Raw genomic sequence first — 9,179 nt, 5'->3', positions numbered from 1 at the left:
AACATGGCATAAATGAAAGAATTTTATTACCATAAAACCATGAAGTTCAATTTTATGCAAAAAATAAAAATGACAGGCAATCTAACAATCGGGCTATCTAAGAAATAATATTCCACAGACATAATCTACTTTCCGCTGGCTATAGACGGTTTGATTGCTTTAGTAACAGATAACTGACCCCATGAAGCAACTTGTGCTTCCTCTGGAGGCTTTATCCTGTCTGCAGACTTATATACATGCATGCCTTCTGCCTGCAGTGAACCTCCTCCTCTTGCTGGCTAGCATGTACTTAACCTCGCTGATCCTCTGTCCCCCACAACCTTCAACAGACAAGGTTACTGTCCTCCCCTAATGAGTCACCTTTGCTTCCCTTACCACCGTCACAGCATTCACAATTACAGTCCATTGGCTATTTATGTGAATGTGCCATTTGTGTGGCAGTTAAGGGTGCTGGGTTCAAATTCTGAAGCTGCCACTTGCTAAGCCTCAGTTTTCACATTTTCAAAATGGGGATAATGCCTATTGAGACAAAGACTGACAGCTAATTACCACACAGTGGACACACCGTGAGATAGCATTTTCCAGCCTTTTCTATAGTGATGAAAGGTCATGTGACTGACGACAGACAATGGAATATGAGCAGGTGTTATGAGGACAACTTACAATACTGGCCCTTAATAAAACCCCCATGCTTTTCTCCCCTTTGCCAGGTTAAGGCAGTTTAGAACTGTAACCTCATAAAATCAGTGTTTAAAAGGCAGCAGAGACTTAGCCCGAAATCATTACTTCTAAGGGCGCATCCCTCTACCCCAATTAAGAATACCCATTTTGGACTTCAAGTGAGTGTAAAATGAACATCTCTGTAGAAGCTGCTGATAGCTGGGGCTTTATCTGTTACAGCAGCTAGGATTGTCTTAACTAACACACCAACGCCATAGACGTGTGCACTGTTGTGAAGATTATGGTTGACAGAGTTCCTGGAACATAGACCCTTAACAAAGTCTGACAAATGAATGGGCTATTAAGTTTTCCAAAAGAGAATACAGAATCTATAATAATAAAAGTGTAATATGCAAATCGACCAAATGACTGAACAGCAGAACAACCTTCCGGATGTCCACGCTATGACACCCACTGGCACCGGGTCAGCCAAGGCCAGTGGGATGTGATTGGTTGGGGGCCGGCCTTTGCCCCATGATCGCCTTGCAGAGGGAGGCCCAGGCCAACGACCAAAGGGCTGCGGCAGGTGGGCGGGGCCTCCCTCTGCAGGGCCGATCCATCCTGGAGCCCTGGTGGGTGGGTGAGGCCTACCTCCTTGGGGCAATCAATCATGGGGCTCCTGGACTGTAGAGGGCACAGGCTGGGCCGAGGAACCCTTCCCCCAGTGGACGAGTTTCATGCCTCTAGTTTGTACATAAAATTATTTTCTTGCTCTTTTTCATGGCACCTCTGAGGCTGTTGGCTGCTTCAGGATGAAGCTCAACATCTCTTTCCCAGGCACTGGCTGCCAGAAACTCATTGAAGTGGGTGATGAACACAAATTTCATACCTTTAATGAGAAGCGTATGGCCTCAGAAGTTGCTGCTGAGGCTCTGGGTGAAGAATGGAAGGGTTATGTGGTTCGAATCACTGGTGGGAACGACAAACAAGGTTTCCCCATGAAGCAGGGTGTCTTGACCCATGGCTGAGTCTGCCTGCTGCTGAGTCAGGGGCACTCCTGTTACAGACTGAGGAGAACTGAAGAGAGAAAATGCAAATCTGTTCGGAGTTGCATTGTGGATACCAATCTCAGTGTTTTCAACGTGGTCATTGTAAAAAAAGGGGAGAAAGATATTCCTGGTCTCACTGATACCACTGTGCCTCGTCGCCTGGGGCCCAAAAGAGCCAGCAGAACCTGCAAACTCTTCAATCTCTCTAAATAAGATGATGTCTGCAAATATGTGATGAGAAAGCCTCTAAACAAAGGAGGTAAGAAACCTAGGACCAGAGCACCCAGCATCCTCTTACTCCACGTGTCCTGCAACACAAACGCAGGCGTATTGCTCTGAAGAAACAACGTACTAAGAAAAACAAGGAAGAGGCCACAGAATATGCTAAACCTTTGGCTAAGAGAATGAAGGAGGCAAAGAAAAACACCAGGCACAGATTGTGAAGAGACGTAGACTGTCCTCTCTGAGAGCCTCTACCTCTGAGTCCAGTAAAAAAAACGAGATTTTGTAACTAACAACTAAAGGAGAGCAAATATAAAAAAAATGATTTTCTCTTGTCAAGCCAAGTTTAATTATTTTTCCTGTCAAGTTAGATACAAATATAATCAGGACCCCTAAAAGTTTGTAAGGTTTATAGTCTCTTGTGGCTAAGTTAGTTTAACTGATAATCAAATGTCTCACAGATTTCCAGAATATGGGTGCTGAATAGGACCTTAGCTCAAAAGTTACACACACAGCCTTCTCATTTTACAGATGAGAAAACCAAGGCTTATGGGGTTATTGCCCTTGGGTAATCAGGGGCAGAGCAAGGACTTGTAACTTGTAATTATTTTCACAACTAAAAGAGAAGTTTTCTGATCCTAAAAGTTACAAATGATTATGGCTGAAAATTGGGGAAACAGAAATGTTTTATTTGGTGGAGAAAGTAAGAATAGCTCTAATGTAGACATGGATTATATTTCTAATCTTCTATCTATGTATATATTTCACCGAGTTTAGCAGAGGTCATGGTGCATACAATCTTAAATACTGGGCACTAAAACTTGACCCTGGACCTCAGGGAACATTCAAGGCTCCCTGGGCCATTCGTGGAGATGAGATTAGTGTGGGGTAGATGAGATTACTGTGGCTGTTTTGATTAAAATGACATTCCATAGAGTAGAAGAGTTCCCACCTCTTTCTTGAGGAAGCCGGGGGTGGGAGCCTGCATGTTCTGGGCCAACCCCTCTGCCTGGGGTGTGTATGGTTGGGGTGAGGTGTGTGTGGGGTTGTTGAAAGTGGCAAGAATGGCACCAGGTGTTAGACCATGGAGTCAGACCGGACTTGGGTTCAGCAACCTCGGTACTTGAGTTCTGTCTAAGGAAGAATTCATAGCCAAGACTCAAACTGTAAGAGAAAGTTTATTTAGAAAGTCACAGAGGTAGAAGACGTGAAACAAGTTACGAGGGTAAAAGAAGGGCCCTTGTTTAGGAGAGAGGAAGCTATGGTAACTCCTGGGTCGGGGGAGACGAGGGGGAGGGGAAGGTGCTGGCAAGCTCCAGAAAGGGAGTGCACTGGGTCCTCCTGGAGGAGCTTTTAGGGGTGGGGCTTTTAGGGGAGGTCCCAGGGGAGGATCTCAGTAGAATATTGATCAGCTTCCCAGGTGTGTCTTTTCGGGGTCATGGTCTCCATTGACTGGTCAGAGCCAGGGCTGGGGGGTCATTAGTCAGCTGGTCTAATGCCGCTGGTCTTGAGGCAGCCATGATGTCACTTGTCTGGTTTTGCTGCTTTTCTGGGTCTGGAGCTGAAACACAAGTGAGGCCTAGATGTACTTGATGCAGATCAGAAGCTCATTGTCCTGGGGGCTAATGCTTTTCAGGGCTATTCCCCAGTCCCCTTGTTCCTTCCCCCTCTCAGGGGGTCTAAACCGCTTGAGCAGCAATATGCTAGGGAAGGAAAGGTTATGCTGGGGGAGAGGGGGTGCCGAGGAAGGTTCTTGTTTTCCCAGTTGCTAGGCACCGGGCCTTTCTGCCCTGGTGACCTTCTATACCTGGCCCAGTGTCCTTGCTCTGCTCATGTCTGTGTAACTGCCTACCACAGAGTGGGGGATAGGGCAGACTCTTTGGTCCCCATGGGCCTCCAGGCCCAGCTGTGCTGTTTTCATAGCTGGGAAGTTGGAGCTGTAGAGTAAAGGCTGGGAGCATCTCTGCCTCCTTCCCAACATCTCTCAACGGTTCTTTCCTCAAATACCCTGAATGGTGATATTTGGGGTCTACTCACTTCTTTCTGCTCTAACATAACGTCTCACCTACGGTAATTTGTTAATGATTTCAATACACCCCGAGGAAGGAGGGTTGTTCTTTCATAGGTTCCCTTTAGCCCCCAAGACAGTGGATTCATCCAGATAAACTGCCAAAAGGAGTCCCCTAATGCCCTGTAAAGTGTGGTCAGCAGCCTCTCCAGAGGGGTCAGCATTGCTGCTCTGACCATAGAGAAAACCAGGAATCAACATTTAACAAGAGGAGGTTGTTTTACTGAGGGGAGATCGGAGGTCTCGTGGATCATTCATGATTGTTATTGCTCCATAAGTGACAGAGGTTAGTATTTGAGGACAGTCTGATGGACAACTTGAGCCTGATTTCTTCATACTATTATGAGAGTTTTCCTTCCCCTACTTGTTTTTCTCCTGAACACCCCTCTCCAACCAGGTCCACGCTCCTCGCCAGCCCTTTCTCACACTTAGTTTATACAGTGATGTTGACATACATGTAACCCACATAAAGACGAGCTGCTATAGGGCCCTTCCTCAGCGTGATCACGTTCAAAGTAAAAATCTATTTATTACCCCAAATACTTAAAAGTAACTTGAGTCTTCATTACAGTTTATTGAGAAAAAGCTGAAGACAGATTTTAGTCAAAATGTACAGAAAGCCCTGGCTGGTTTGACTCAGTGAATAGAGCTTCCGCCTGTGGATTGAAGCGTCCCAGGTTCAATTCCAGTCAAGGGCACATGCCCAGGTTGCAGGCTCGATCCCCAGCAGGGGCTGTGCAGGAGGCAGCAGATCAATGGTTCACTTTCATCATTGATGTTTCTATCTCTCTCTCCCTCTCCCTTCCTCTCTGAAATCAATAAAGCTATATTTTTAAGAAAATGTACAGAGAATTTTTAAAAATTCTCTTCCTCTCCGTCCCCCATGCAGCAGCCCCTCCCTTCTCTCTCCTCCCCTCTCCTAACCAGGGGGTGGGAGCAGGTCCCTTGCTCCTTGCTCTTCATGTAACATATTTATTCTCTGCTCTTTCTGTAGCAACACTAACCGGGCATTGAGGTTCCTCCCCCACAGCCTCTGTGATGCAGGTAGAAAAAGCCCAGAACTCTTTCAGGCAGGATAGAGGGCACGGCTCTGGATATTTATAGTTAATACTAGTGGCCCAGTGCAGGAAATTCGTGCACATTAAAAGGCGATTAATTAGAGGAAATATTTTAATATTGCTATTTGCCCTTTCTCTATAATAGAAGTGTCAGAGATGAAAGAAAATTAGTAAAATGTATATGAAAATCTTCCTCCTGTCAGAGTCTGGGGCACACCACAGGACCCAGAGTCAAGTCCCTGCCCACCCACATGCGCCTCGAAATTGTGTGAGACCCAGACCTGGCTGGCCCCACCCCCATTGGGCTAGATCCAGACCCGGCTGGTCCCACCCTTGTCAAGCCCCGCCAGGTGGGGGGCGTGGCCTGAGGTCCCCCAGTCTGGGCCAGGGTGAGGGGCGCACCTTGAGGTCCCCTGTCAAGCCCCGCTGGGAGGGAGGAGCAGCCTCAGGTTCCCCGTCAAGTCCCTCTGGGCAGGGGGCGCGGCCTGAGGTCCCCTGTCAAGCTCTGCCAGGTGGGGGTGCGGCCTCAGGTCCCCTGGCCCTGTGCCAGGGTGGGGGCACATCCTGAGGTACCCTGTCAAGCCCCCTGGGCAGGGGAGCACAACCTGATGTCCCCTGGCCTGGTGCTGGGGTAGGGGGTGTGGCCTGAGGTCCCCTGTCAAGCCTCATAGCGGGGGGTTTGGGGGGCGCAGCCTCAGATCCCTGCTGATTGCTCATTAAGGCTCATTAAGGGAACTCGGCCTCCGCTGTGGGTGCAGCCATCTTGTGTTATGGAACCGCCCTGCACGCCCCCCTCCCCACCCCCGCTGTGAGCACTGCCATCTTTGTGGTGGACTGACGGTCAATTTGTATATTCCCTCTTTATTATATAGGATTCCCATCTCAGAGCTTAAATCCATCCTTTCAGTTTTAATTGAGCTTTCTGGTAACGGCTTCATTTCCACGAGGAGGCTTTGCAGGTAGAATGCTTACACATGTACCCAGCAATTTTACAGCTGATTCAGGCTCACAGAACTTAATAAATAAGGAGGTAACTGAGTTCAAGACACTGAAAACCAAAGCTCATGGCAGACAACAGGAGGCAGTGAGTTCTTTCCAAAACAACTCCCTTTTGCCTCAAGAGTCCTTTTTCTTATTGGCTGCTTCTTCCCCTTTTCCTTCTGTTCAGTCCCTGCCCCCACCATCCAGCTGTCAACAGCAGCGCCCACAGACACTGCCCAGCACAGAATCGCGCTGCCTTCTGCTAGGAAGGAAATAAGAATCGGAAGAGGCAAACCTGCAGGGCAGGGACACATTTATACTGAATTTCATGGATATGGAAAGGAAAAACCACCCTCAACTCCTGAACACTGGGAGTTAACACTTCAAGCCAAAGAGAAATGTGAAAATGAAGCCTGCAAGCATTGCCGACAAGGACAGCTGGGTATCATCTTTCTAACTGGCAATTCACTCCCACCATCCCCCTCAAACATTGGAGTGGGTTGAGAGTGGGGTGAGGTGGAGATGGCTCACAATATAAAATCGCACAGGGAGATTTTATGTGGAAAATATAACTGTAGCTGACATGATTAATTTCTTGGTACAGGAGAGATCAAACTACCTAGAAAGCATCTGTATGGAGAGGTAGGGATGAAGCATTTGGTCATATACAGCTTGAGGCACATTGAGGTTAGACACACCCTGGTCTGGGTTACCCCTCAGGTTGCACACTGGTGGATTCCTGTCTGGTAGGCATACGGCAGCTGTCTGATAACCACTTGCTAATTAATCGTATTCAGGATGTTGCAGGGAGATCTGAAAAGCAATCTGGAAGTAACTGCCTGGCCTCTGTAGCTATTGCATCATGCATCCCATTCAAAGCATTTTCTCTGTCGTTGAGCGGAGTGGCATTTCCCCCCTATTCCCTAGGTTATGTTGGTGGAGTTCACTTCGGGCTTCTTCATGAACTCTGTCACCCCCACTCCCGCCGTGTCCATGACAAGGACAGACACAGGCTTCGCTCTCAGCCCCCCATTCTCGGCATCCTCTCCCACATTCTGAAAGAAGGCACCTAACATGGATAATGGCTTTTGTCAGAGGCTGCCCACCCTGGGAAGCACCTGCTGCACCCAAACCTGAGATGCCTCACGCCTAAAACGTTTTCCTCAGAAACACTTCCTCCTCAAGGATGTCACTGGAGTAAGCATCTCATGTGAGCCCTTTGAGTCCAGGCAAATAAGGCATTTTGACAGCTTTTCATGTGAAACAACAGTCTTTGTCATAAAGCTGACTTTGTAGCAGTGAGATTTCCAGTGAGGCTGTTCCCAATTCCATTATGTCACTCATCCTTTCAGCAAAAATGTGCTGTGTGCCTATTTTGTGCTTATGTGCTAGGGGCTGAGACTTTGGAAAAAGAAGAACAATACCAGCCCCTCCCCTTTAGCAACTCAGAGTCTAGAAATAAACAGAAACGATTGCAACACAAGCCCATTGTACCTGGTCTAGTGTCAGCTCTGTGGAACCCTTCCAGGGTCAGGGGTGAGAAAGGAGGGCAAGCACTCCAGGCAGATGGAAGCTCTGTCTACTTCCCCAGGTCAGCTGGTCTTCTTTTTAGTTAATTTTGTCACTCTTAATTTCATTTCCCCATCTTGTATTTTCATCCTCTGTCTGCATTTCTTCCTTGCCTTTGCCCTTCCTGACCCAGTGAACAAATTTGTGTTGGTTCAGTCTGAACCATATTTTCAGACTTTCATATCCTCCAATCCCTGGCCCCCTTCCCTCATGACCTTGATAGCTGACATTGCTCAGGTGTCCAACTGGTCTCCTGACCCCGAGGCTTTCCCTCATCAGTCCTTCTGCTGTCCTGTCTACATGGTTGTGTTCCTAAAATACAAATCAGATTGCATCACACCTCACTTATAGACAATCACCGACTCTCTTAGCTTACAGCGTGACTAGCTGTCACCATCTGCAGACAGTTGGTGGAGAGGGGTATTCGTGTGTTCCCTGACCCAGGAAGAAAGGTGAATGGAAGGGAAGGGGACTCATCCTCGAGCTAGGACGGGCGAAGGCCAGGCTCTTGTGGTGACTGCCCGTTGGAAGCACCTGGAGAGGGTTCATCAACACAGACACCAGGGATGCACAACCCCCTCCAGCCTCTGGATCGGAATCTCTGGGTGAGGATGAGTGTCTGTAGATTTAAAAAGCTCCTCTGAGGGATTCTAATGAATAGTGAGTGTCACAGCCCACTGTGCTGGGGAACCCAGCAGCCTGTGTACTTTGGAATGGATTATGTCCTTTGAAAAAGGGCACTCATGTCAGCTCCGCTCGTGGGAGATGGTCTCTTGGTGGTTCTTTGGCTCATGGTCCCAAACAGAACAGTGACCAGTTGGCCCATGCGGCCATCACAGCCCTAATCTTGGTTCTGCTGCTCTGTAAACTCAATCAACTGATCTAACTTGCCAACAGACAGTCTGTTTCACACATAATATGTTTTAACACCAAACCGATTCCTCATTCTAGATATGGATATGTATATGCTGCTTTCTATATGGACTTGATCCGCAACGTTTTAGTTATCTCCTTAAAATAGCATAGTAGTATATTTTCTGAAGCACGACTTGAACCAAATGCAATCTTTGTTTGCTTCATGTTTTAACACCAAACCGATTCCTCATTCTAGATATGTATATGCTGCTTTCTATATGGACTTAATCCACAACGTTTTAGTTATCTCCTTAAAATAGCATAGTAATATATTTTCTGAAGCATGACTTGAACCAAATGCAATCTTTGTTTGCTTTGAGCTTGCTTTGGAAAGCTTCTCCATAGTTAGGGTTTGTGATAATTCAGTAGTTTTAGAAAATATGTAGATCTGCTTCTAATTCACTAGGAAAGATCTATTGATCTTGTAGGTCATTAAAAAATTAGTTTGTTTCCTTTCAGGGTTCAGCAAATGTGTTTATGTGTATTCAAAGTGGGGGTGGTGGTTTTATTTGACTATTGGCATGTTAATTCACTTCTCACTAGGAAACACACATTTTCTTTGGTGGTAAGCACAACACAGCAGCTGCAGAAAACTACCCCATGGCCACAACGAAATTTCAATGTATAGGAAGCCTCTTTTTTTTTTTATGGATGATA

At 47.0% G+C, this 9,179-nt stretch overlaps 1 pseudogene; it reads left to right on the top strand.

The window, feature by feature from the left end:
- The first annotated feature begins 1,452 nt into the window (after window positions 1-1,452).
- On the top strand, window positions 1,453-2,229 carry LOC106724111 (annotated as a pseudogene).
- The last annotated feature ends 6,950 nt before the right edge of the window (window positions 2,230-9,179 follow it).

This window comes from Myotis brandtii, unplaced genomic scaffold (genome assembly GCF_000412655.1).
Source record: "Myotis brandtii unplaced genomic scaffold, ASM41265v1 scaffold1171, whole genome shotgun sequence".
NCBI lineage: Eukaryota > Metazoa > Chordata > Mammalia > Chiroptera > Vespertilionidae > Myotis > Myotis brandtii.
The sequence above is the reverse complement of the archived record's forward strand: the minus strand, read 5'-3'. Positions and strand labels throughout refer to the sequence as shown.